The sequence below is a fragment of the Podarcis muralis genome, chromosome 13, assembly GCF_964188315.1.
Source record: "Podarcis muralis chromosome 13, rPodMur119.hap1.1, whole genome shotgun sequence".
Lineage (NCBI taxonomy): Eukaryota > Metazoa > Chordata > Lepidosauria > Squamata > Lacertidae > Podarcis > Podarcis muralis.
In genome coordinates this window covers 29008813-29020123 of record NC_135667.1, presented here as the reverse complement: position 1 = coordinate 29020123, position 11311 = coordinate 29008813, and the positions used below count along the sequence as shown (strand labels likewise).

The 11311-nt window shown below is 43.9% G+C and overlaps 1 long non-coding RNA gene across 1 annotated transcript; it reads left to right on the top strand.

The window, feature by feature from the left end:
• Positions 1 to 4134: 4134 nt before the first annotated feature.
• LOC144325120 (uncharacterized) lies at positions 4135 to 11052 on the top strand. The gene is made up of 2 exons (XR_013390410.1): positions 4135 to 6022; positions 8075 to 11052. It is a non-coding gene; the product is annotated as an uncharacterized LOC144325120 (long non-coding RNA).
• Positions 11053 to 11311: the final 259 nt, after the last annotated feature.

The following is an 11311-nucleotide window of genomic DNA, read 5'->3' as shown; positions in this document are numbered from 1 at the left end:
GTTTAAAAACCTTCAAGGAAAGAGAGTCCACCACCTTTGATGGTAGTCTCTTCCACTGTCAAACAGCTCCTATTGTCAGAAAGTTCTTCCTGATGTTTAGTCGGAATCTCCTTTCTTGTAACTTGAAGCCATTGGTTTGGGTCCTGCCCTCCACAGTAGAAGAAAACAAGCTTGCTCCATCTTCCATGTGACAGCCCTTTAGATATTTGAAGGTGGCTATCATATCTCCTCTCAGTCTTCTTTTTACCAGGCTAAGCATACCCAATTCCCTCAACTGTTCCTCACAGGACTTGGTTTCCATACACTTGATCATCTTGGTCACCCTCCTCTGCACACCTTCCAGCTTGTCAATATCTATCTTAAATTGTGGTGCCCAGAATTGGACACAATACTCCAAGTGCAGTCTGACCAAGATAGAATAGAGCAAGACGATTACTTCCCTCGATCGGAACGCTATGCTTCTGTTGATGCAACCTAGAAGAGCATTAGCATATAATTGAAGCATGGGGATATCCCAAATTCATTAGTGGAAACAATGCTTTTTTTTTAATGCATCGTTATTGGCTGTGTTGCATAATTGGAACATTATGGGTTTCTGACTGTGGGCCGCTTCTGACGTCCTTTGTATTGTGGATCCTTTATTATTTGTGATCACAATGGTATTGAGGCAGTTCTGTGTCATCCCTCTTTCAATACCGTTTGTGCTTGCAAAGGTTTCAGGGCGGCCAAAATGCTCCGTTTCCCATCAGTGCATGTCCAGTACCGTAACTTCCTGTTGAAATCCTGCAACTTTTTATACCCCATATGTTCAAGGCTAGGGTATGTTGGTCCCACTTATTTGTTTGTTTGTTTGTTTCATTAAAAATATACACCAATTGACTGTTTTTTAAAAAAAACCTCAAACCTCCACAGGGCAAGAGTGCCCCTTCAGAAAACAATAAAGTTATAACACTGGGGTAGGAACATAAAACTAACAAAGAGGAATGTTTGTGGACAGTCCAGTATAAATCCAGCATTAAGGCACTTTTGTTGCATCAATGACATGCTGTGAGATCTGCAACACCCCCCAAATCTGGAGGGACTTCCATAATAGTTGGCTTATTCAACCCCTTCCTGCGTAGAGACCCAGCCAAGTTATTCATCTTTCAAGCTGGCTGTATGTTGCATTTCTGGGCTTGACTTATTCTAGTTAGAAGGCACACACAAAACAAAGACTTGTGCTGTAACCATCAGGAGTGGGCACCTCTGAGGGGTTAATTCTAAGGCTGCAAAGTTTGGTCAGTTAGTTGCTGAAAAGCCCTCAGATCAGTTAAAACAGTACAAGTGGCAGGTATTGCCTTAAAAGGACTGTTCATTCAGAAAAGCTCTCGGTAGCTCCTGTTAGTCATGATGGCTACATGCTACTTCCAGGTTCGGACGACTTTTGCTACTGACTGCCAGCTGCTAGGGTAGAGCAGCAGGAGAGACGTCATGTCCTATGTCCTGCTTGTAGGTTTCTCAGAGGCATTTGGTTGGTCATGGCGGGAAACAGGGATGCTGAACTAGATGGAACCTCTGGTCTGATCTAGCAGAGCTCTTCTGACATCCCCTCACACCGAAGAGAAAATGACGCTTCTTCTTTCTTTCTTTTTGGATGATATAAACATTTTTAGTTGAACTTTAACAGGATAATAAAAGAGCAGGAAACAACAGTGACCAACAACACGGAGTCCTTTTGCACTGCGGAACTTAGGGTGCTTCCAGCTGGGAGCTTTGTGTGTCGCAAACAAGCCAGTCAGATGTGTGTGACCATTGACACCATCGCTTCCACACAGTCCACATGGATATTCACTGCTCTTCAGTTTGTTTGCTGCCCAAACCTGTGAGGAAAGCTTGGGGAATATTTCTGCTCTGTGTTGTTTTGTCTTTTCCCCTCAGCCACTCCACTACCCTCCCCCCCCCCCCCATTTTGGGCATGGGTGTGCACACCTTTAAACGAACAGACAAGAAAATCACTGGAAGAAGAGCAAATGTTACCAGACCGAAGTTAGTGTGTTTCTCAATAGGCAAGATGGAGGGCTGAGCTTTTGAGGTGGGAACAGCAACATACATTTCCTTTTGTTTTTGTAATTATACCAAGGTCTTGCACAAGCGAAATATTTACCTATATGCTGTTTCATTTGGGTTGGATGGCTATACATACAGAATATATACAGGGCTTTTCCCCCCCTGCCGGAGCTCAGTTCCAGCACCTCCCAGATTGATGGCATTACCACTCTAAGAGAAAGAGGGAGGCGTTCATGGTGAGTTCTGGCACCTCTTTTTCTAGCAAAATAGTGCTATATATATAAAATACCCAGTAAGCCCCGTTAACAGCACAACCAACCACACATTTTCCCCCACCCAAAAACATGCAGCCACATTGGAATACAGTGGTACCTCGGTTTTCGAAACGTTCGAAAACTGAATACTCGATCCAGAAAACTCAATACAGAAAACTCAATAAGGAAGCCGTGTGGCATATTTGACATCTGAGGCGTGTTTGAAAACCTAAGCATTTACTTCTGGGTTTATGGCGTTCGAAAAACGAAACTTTTGTCAGTGGAGACATTCAAAAACAGAGGTACCACTGTACTGAATTCTGATGCAGAGGTCTTGTGCACAACCTTCATATAATAAATTTTCTTTTAAAGGCCCTGCATATGTACTGCAATTACAGTCTTTGAGGTAATCCCTCACTTGTGGTGTGTGGAGTTCTTGAGAAAATAGCTCTTCCAAACTGGCTTGTTGAAATTCGGACATGCCTTCAACATGCGACATTCGCTGGAAATAGCGAAGAATCTTTGGTCTGGACTAACAGAAGCAAAATGGCAAGGTTGTGCTTAGGCGAGGAGCAAATGGAAGTAGGGGTACGGTGATGGAGGCCACACACTGAAGCACCACTATGTGACAAACAACCCACTCTCAAAATAATGATATGCTATCAAACTTTCCACACCACGGGATGTATAATGGCATAACTTTTACTTATGAGTTTTCTGCATAACAGGTAAATCTAGATTAAATGAAGGAAAAGTATGGGCCGGTAACAACAGTGTGCCAACGCCTGGTAGGCCTTGACCCATGACAGAGCCTTTTCAGTGGCAGTTCTTTGTTTGTGGAATGCCCTCCCTGGTGAGGGCCATCTGACTCCCTCATTGTTGACTTTCAGGATTTTGAAACGTTCCCATTGACCCAGGCATTTGATGGCTGAAAGAGACTGTTCCTGGCAGCCAAGATATTACTGGATGAGAGAAAGGTTTTAACTGTGTTTAGAGTAGTAGTAGTAGTAGTAGTAATAATAATAATAATAATAATAATACCGTGGTACCTCAGGTTACATACGCTTCAGGTTACAGACTCTACTAACCCAGAAATAATGCTTCAGGTTAAGTACTTTGCTTCAGGATGAGAACAGAAATCGTGTTCTGGCGGCGCGGCAGCAGCAGGAGGCCCCATTAGCTAAAGTGGTGCTTCAGGTTAAGTACAGTTTCAGATTAAGTACGGACCTCCAGAACGAATTAAGTACTTAACCTGAGGTACCACTGTAATAATAATAATAAAGGTAAAGGTACCCCTGCCCATACGGGCCAGTCTTGACAGACTCTAGGGTTGTGCGCCCATCTCACTCTATAGGCCGGGGGCCAGCGCTGTCCGCAAACACTTCCGGGTCACGTGGCCAGCGTGACAAAGCTGCATCTGGCGAGCCAGCAGAGCACACGGAATGCCGTTTACCTTCCCGCTAGTAAGCGGTCCCTATTTATCTACTTGCACCCGGGGGTGCTTTCGAACTGCTAGGTTGGCAGGCGCTGGGACCGAGCAACGGGAGCGCACCCCGCCGCGGGGATTCGAACCGCTGACCTTTCAATCGGCAAGTCCTAGGCGCTGAGGCTTTAACCCACAGCGCCACCCACGTCCCACTAATAATAATAATAGTGGTGGTTTATTGTTGATGTGTTGGTCTGTCTGCACTCCCTCAGGAGAAAGGGCAGGATAGAAATTAATTAATTAAATATTAATAATAATAAATGGTGATTTTTTAAAAAAACAAAACAAAAAAACCCCTGCAGAACATGAGCAGCACCACAACTCCACAATAACCTCCTGCCTAGAAGCAGCCTAACAATTTACATACAAAACGCTTTTTTCTGATAAGGAGCTGTTCAGATGTCGCTATCCTGCCTGCTAGATGCAAGAAACAGCAGACTACAAAAGGGAGATAAATTCTGTAAACTCTGGAACAGGTTTTTGAAACTGTTTGTTCAGTAACACCTGATGCTTCATAACGTGGCAGACACACCAAGCTGAGTGAAAGATGGAACTCTTTTTTCCTCCCTCTTCCCCATTGTGTACCCTTTAATATCAGTAATATCATCAACTTACGGTAAGTACTTGTGCTATCTTTGGATGTATAGATTATTCTATTCTAACTTGACCTTTTCATCATACAAAAACGTGTCTGCCGGGTTATGCACGAAGGTGGGGAGTGTAAGTGCTAATAGATGGAGAGGAGGGGACAAACTGAACTGTTGTAAGAAAAACGAAATTAGAAAAAGAAAAAAAACATACTGGGAATTTTGTGGTTTTAAATCACCACCCCCTTAACATATGACAAACATGGTTGAGAGATGCTCCACAAACCTACACTCCTGCTACATGTGCATAATCAGTTGGCTAAACATGAGACTCTTAATCTCAAGGTTGTGGGTTCGAGCCCCACGTCAGGCAAAATATTCTGACATTGTAGAGGGTTTGACTAAATGACCCCCGTGGTCCCTTCCAACTCTACAATTCTAAGATTCTAAACTCTGCAACCTCTCCAAGAAAATGCCACTTCTAAAATTAATTAAAAATGGGGCAGCAGGTTTGATTTACTGAAAGCATTTTGAATTCAAGTACTTATAAAAAGTGTAGCTGAGCGGTTTGGTGTATATTTGGAAGGAGAAAATTTAATTGTGAAAATTACAGTTTGGCTGAATCCCACTCCACCATCGTAATGAGAGATTGGGGAGGGGAGAGGAGTTCTAGGCTCCTAGTTAGAAAATGACTCATCTAACTTGATTTGAAACTTGGCTGTGTAGGATAGGTAAGTTTGATGATGGTCCGTGCCAAGTTTGAGGTAGAAAGGAAAAGAAATAAGAAATGGCTTATTTTGAACAAGTTGAACATTTGACAAGTGACTTCATGAAGCTGACAGGTGATGTGCATTTTTCTGCCATATACTTCGCTGGGGTGGGTTTTGGCAAAACATTTATCCATCTGTTTTGTTCCTTTTGGGAAGCAAGTTGTTTTAAGTCAAGGTCAGCATCCAGTTATGTAATGTATTTGTAGTTCTAATTAAAAAGGCATTTTTTTGTGGCCAATATTTATCAACGGGGATTTGTAAGGGTATCCCCCTATGCATGTTTTCTACAAACCTACTGTATTTTGAGAGAAGGTGAAGTAGAGTCGGGGAAGGGGTTGAATAGAACCACCTGGATGTGTTGTAGCCTTTTGGCTGGATCTGAATTCAGCACTGGTAACTTCCTGCATGGTGAGTTGAGACTCAGGGAGGGCCAGAAGAGGTAGAACAGTACCTGAGGATACACTGAAGGAAACTGCATACCCTCCAACATTTTGCTGATGAAAATAGGGATATCCAGTGCTATTTTTCTAGAAAAAGCGGTGCTGGAACTCATCAGGAACATCTCCCTCATTCTCTTAGAACGGGAGTAGGCAACCTAAGGCCCGTGGGCTGGATGTGGCCCAATCACCTTCTCAATCCGGCCCGCGGATGGTCCGGGAATCAGTGTGTTTTTACATGAGTAGAATATGTCCTTTTATTTAAAACGTATCTCTGGGTTATTTGTGGGGCATAGGAATTCGTTCATATATTTCCTTCAAAATATAGGACCACCACATGGTCTGAGGGATGGTGGACCAGCCCACGGCTGAAGAAGGATGCTGACCCCTGTCCTAGAAGTGACAATGGCACTCACCTGAGAGGTGCCAGAACTGAGTTGCGGTGAGTTCCAACTGAAAAAAGCCTCAGAGACATCCTATTCCACTCTCCAACATTTCTCTGATGAAAATAGGGACGTCCTAAGGAAAAGTGGGACATTCCGGGATCAAATCAGAAACCGAAACGGCTTCTGTAAATCCAGGACTGTCCCTGGAAAATCAGGGCACTTGGAGGGTCTGAAACTAGAAAGATAAAAGGCATTTTTTTAAAAAGTAAGCTGGAGTGAAAGTAGCAGTTTGGGGAGCGGGGATGAGATACAAGTTAATTATGAAAACAAAAGAAAGCGGGTACAGGAATTGTGGAAAAAAAGGTTGAGAGAGATGAGTGGAGGAGGGAAAATATAAAATAAATGACCTTGTCTACTTGGAACCTCTGGATCAGCAGATTGTTCCTGAAATGGAGAGCTAAGTCAGAATACCTCCACCGCTAATGTCTTTATTTAGGAGGAAACATTTAATTCTACAGGTGCTTATTTCTGAAACACTTGGTTTGCATTCTGCCGTAAAATATATTGTGTTCCCTCACCATAGCAACATGTGGTGAATGCTCGGATGAGGTACAGCATCCCAAAACTTGCGACAAATGGATCAGGCGAATTTCTGTCTCGACACGCACCAGGGTGCACATACCAAACCCATCGTCGGAACTAAAAGTTCGAGACACAGTGAGAGGAAGTTGGCTGAATTATACCCCGTCTCAATTAGATTCTTCGTGCCAAATCTCATACCGACATGACAAATTGTTTTTAATCGGATAAAGGACAGAATTTATAACACACCATTCACAAAACCCCCCACGCACCAGTCTTCCTCCCTTCCTTCCCAATCTGCTGCCAAGGCCTCCCTTTCTTCCTCTGAGGGAAAAGAGCTAGTGGGGCACTGAAATAAATCAGAAAGAGAGATAAAAGGTTAATATTTTTTTAAAAAAGTAATAGTAATAAACTAGGAATAGAGAGGAAGGAGATAAGGGAGGGAAGCTGTAATAAAAGGAAAAAGAGAATTTCTAAGGAGCTGGGAGGAGGGATGAAAGAAAAAGGGAGTTTCGATGAGGGGGATAAGGTACAAGCTAAGTGTGGAAAGTTAAGAAGAAATGACAGACAAGTACTCTGAGAGGCATTTGTGGGTGGGCACAGATCCAGTTTCCCATGTGCTCTTTTGTGCATGTTCGTCCACACGAAAACTTTCAGTTGAACTCTTATCTCAGTGTTTCCCAATCTACACTAATGGGTGATGCTTGTATTGTTCCCCCTTCCCTCACAGATAGTATATGCCACCCTCCCAGAAACCTGAGGTCTATTGTGGAATGCACACAGGTAGTTGTTGATCTGTATGTGTAGCCTTTTTAAAAAATTATTTTTGAGATACAAGTTTTTCCATATACCAGACTTTCATAAAACTCTTGGTGGCCTGAAGAGACATTTCGGCACATACAAATCAATGCAAGATGAGCTGTCTTTATAGCTGTAAAAGGGTAGAACTAACAAAACAAGAGGACTTTGATGGTAGGGAACAGTCAAGGACTACCTTTCCCCATATGAACCAATGCAGACCATGTGATCATCCTCTGAGGCCCTTCTTCATGTGCCTACTCCAGGAGAGGTCTGGAAGGTAGCAACATGAGAAGGGGTCTTTTCTGCAGTGGCTCCCTGTTTGTGGAATGCTCTCGCCGGAGAGGTTTGTCTGGTGCCTTCATTATACAGTGGTACCTCGGGCTACATACGCTTCAGGTTACAGACTCCGCTAACCGAGAAATAGTACCTCGGATTAAGAACTTTGCTTCAGGATGAGAACAGAAATTGTGTGGCGGCAGCGGGAGGCCCCATTAGCTAAAGTGGTACCTCAGGTTAAGAACAGTTTCAGGTTAAGAACAGACCTCCAGAACGAATTAAGTTCTTAACCCGAGGTACCACTGTACATCTTTAGGCACTAGGTGAAAATGTTCTTCAACCAAGACTTGGGCTGATTAACATTCTATGGCCTTTTATATGTGTTTGTGGGTGGATTGTTACTAGATTGTATTTGTTATGTATTTTGTGTTCTTATTTTGTACTTTTAGGTTGTGAACCACCCTGTGGACTGCAGATGAAGGGTGGTATACAAATTAAATTGATGGTGGTAACAACAACAACAACGTGGGTTAGAAAAACAAAAAATCATCTTTGCACTGTACCCTACCTCACCAGCAGCCTATGAAGGAGCACCTCACCAAGGGAAATAGGGCGTGTGGCGCAGTGACAGACAGCACCCAGGGAAACATCACAACACACATTTTTAAAATAAAAAACACCTGCCCACACAACACCCGTCAGTATGTCCACAGTTGGGTAATGTGTAATTTTATGCTGGATTCTCCCCTCCCCTTTACTACATTACCCACAGATCGAGAAAATCCAAACAAAATGAAGAGGAAGTACAGGTTGCTACTTGGAGGAGGACGACGTCATGTTGACAAAGTGAAAAGCACGCAATCAGCTGGTGCGTTGAATCCACTTTAAACTGCCACTGAGTCCACAGCCTTAGGCTCAGCAAATTCTTCTTAAAATGTGGCATCTGAGTCACAATCCTTCCAGAGCCAGTATCTGGTTATTAGCTTGAGGAAAGCTGAACAATTGCTCGCTGCCACAAGGAATTCACTGTGGTGAAGACTGTCGCCATTTTCACAGAGGAATCAGATATCAACCAAACATGATATTAGTAGCTGCCTATCTGTGTCTCTGTCTGCTGATGCTTTGTAACTGGTGGCACCCCTGCACCCCAAATTTGTGACTAGTAGCCTTAAAATTTTTCTTCCTTCATCTAGTGAATCACGCTTTCATTGGATCCCACCCTGATAATAAAACTGTAAGGCTTGAAGGAACCAAATGGATTGTCTAGTCCAGAAGTAAAGGAACTGTAGCCTTCCAAATGTTGGCGAATGACGACTCCCATCCTCCCTGACTGTTGGCAATGCTGGCTGGTGCTGACGGGAGTCAGAGTCTAACAACATCTGCAGAGCGACGGGTTCTCCATCGCTGTTAAAGGTCCCATTTATTAAGTTATTTTGAAATATGCATTTCCCACAACAACCCGAAACCCACTTCCCCAGAGTGGCATTACACAAAACCATTTTAAAAAATACAGCAATTCAAGCTGTAGTGATAAAAATACATTTTTAAAAAAAAAAATACAGAACGTAGAACAGCATATGGTGGAACAGCACAAAGCCAACGATGACGATAAACTCACATTTAAAATGCTTGGGAAAATTAAAAAAGGCCCCACACAGAAATGATAACAAAAGTTGGCAGCAGGCAAGCCTCTCAGTAGCTTTCAAACTCTTGGAGAGCCATTTCTATCTGCATCCTTCCACTTGAGGAATAGCATGAGATGGAAGAGGAAGGAGACCACCAAGGAGCATTGAGAACAACATACTGAGGTTCAAGACATCTTGAGTTGCAATAAGGCCCTTCTTGAGAGACAATTGACTTGGTCTCTTCATTAGGTCCAGTCGTGACCGACTCGGGTTGCGGGCTCATCTTGCTTTATAGGCTGAGGGAGCCAGCGTACAGCTTCCGGGTCATGTGGCCAGCATGACTAAGCCGCTTCTGGCAAACCAGAGCAGCGCACTGAAACGCCGTTTACCTTCCTGCCAGAGCGGTACCTATTTATCTACTTGCACTTGACGTGCTTTTGAACTGCTAGGTTGGCAGGAGCAGGGACCGAGCAACGGGAGCTCACCCCATTGTGGGGATTCGAACTGCCGACCTTCTGATCGGCAAGTCCTAGGCTCTGTGGTTTAACCCACAGCGCCACCCGCATCCCCTTCAGGGGATAGCCTTCACCAGAAAACCTTTGCATGCTGTCTGATAGTCCACTTATGGACCATTCAACTTCACTCGGTGAAGAACCCCAAAGAATACAGTGGGACTGCACAGCAGGGTTGAGGGTGCCATGCAAATGGAAGCCAGGTACTCAATGAGGCAGTATACTTAAGAACAAAGCGAGAGTCTTCCTGGATCAATGCAGCATTGATCAGATGTTTCCAGGGATCCCACAAGCATGGCATGAGTGTTATAGCCATCTCCCATAGTTGGTTACCCAGAAACTGGTATTCAGAAATTTGAAGTGTGTGATACTGGAGATAGTAAATAGCCGCCATGACTGGTAGTCATTGATTGCCTTATCCTCCATTAGTTTGTCAAATCCACTTCTAAAGCCATCCATGTTGACAGCCGCCGCTACATCAAATTCCATGCGCTGTGTGAAGCAGCACTTCCTTTTTGTCTTGTTATGTACCGAGTTGAATAGGATCCGAAATGCAGCAGTCTGATTGGTCCTAGAACAATAGGATCCAAAATGCAGCAGTCTGATTGGTCCTAGAACAATGCAGCAGTCTGATTGGTCCTAGAACAATGCAGCAGTATGATTGGTCTGCAGGAGCCACCCAATCCAGCTCCAGATGGAAGTGAATCCACAACCTGATTGGTCTGCAGGAGAATTCTGGAATTAGCCAATCACGTGCAGCCCATTGTGTAAATAATGTATATGAAGCAGATACTTTGAGGGGACTTTCATTCCTCCTCACCACTATGAGCTGAATAAAGAGCATGAAATCCACCCTCGACTCTGAGTATATTTCATGTCTCCAGAGCAACTTGCGACTGGTTGCATTGCTCATGGAGGCTTATATGAGTTAAAAGTTCTCCATGCAAAAAAACAATGACTGCTGCACAGGAAATTAAAATGCAAGGAGGACGGTTTTTGCCTAGGCCTTTACACGTGCAGGAAACTTTTTTGTGCCAAGGAACATTCAGTCACCTGCAAAGACACAGGTTTACCTCCAACGTATCTTGGGTCTGCCAAGCCCTATTTCTGAGTCCACCACTCTTCCCTAGTAACAGGCAGTGCAGAGGATCCCTTCCACAAAAGCCGTGGACTCAGTGAACTTCTTTGGGCGTTAAATGTGACTACGAACCGCAGATGCAAGAGAAAAATACGCGGCAAACATTGTAATTATTAACCTATGCTTATGGACCAATAAAAGCCTTACTGGTTTGTTCATTTCACTGTTCAAATAACAAGTAGCTCATGGCGACTTCTCTGCGCACTCTGTCCTCCTTTGGCAGTAGGCGTGGCTATGCTCAGGGAGGTGTGGTCTTTAATTTCAAGGGCAGAGTTTCCACAGGTGAGAGAGCTAGACTTTTGCAGATCAGTGGAGTGGAAGCTGGCTGATTCCCACCTTCCTTGAATGTTAAAAGTTATTTGTGGCTTAGCCTTGGAGCTCATTAATGCCCCCTCCAGACAACCAGTTCTA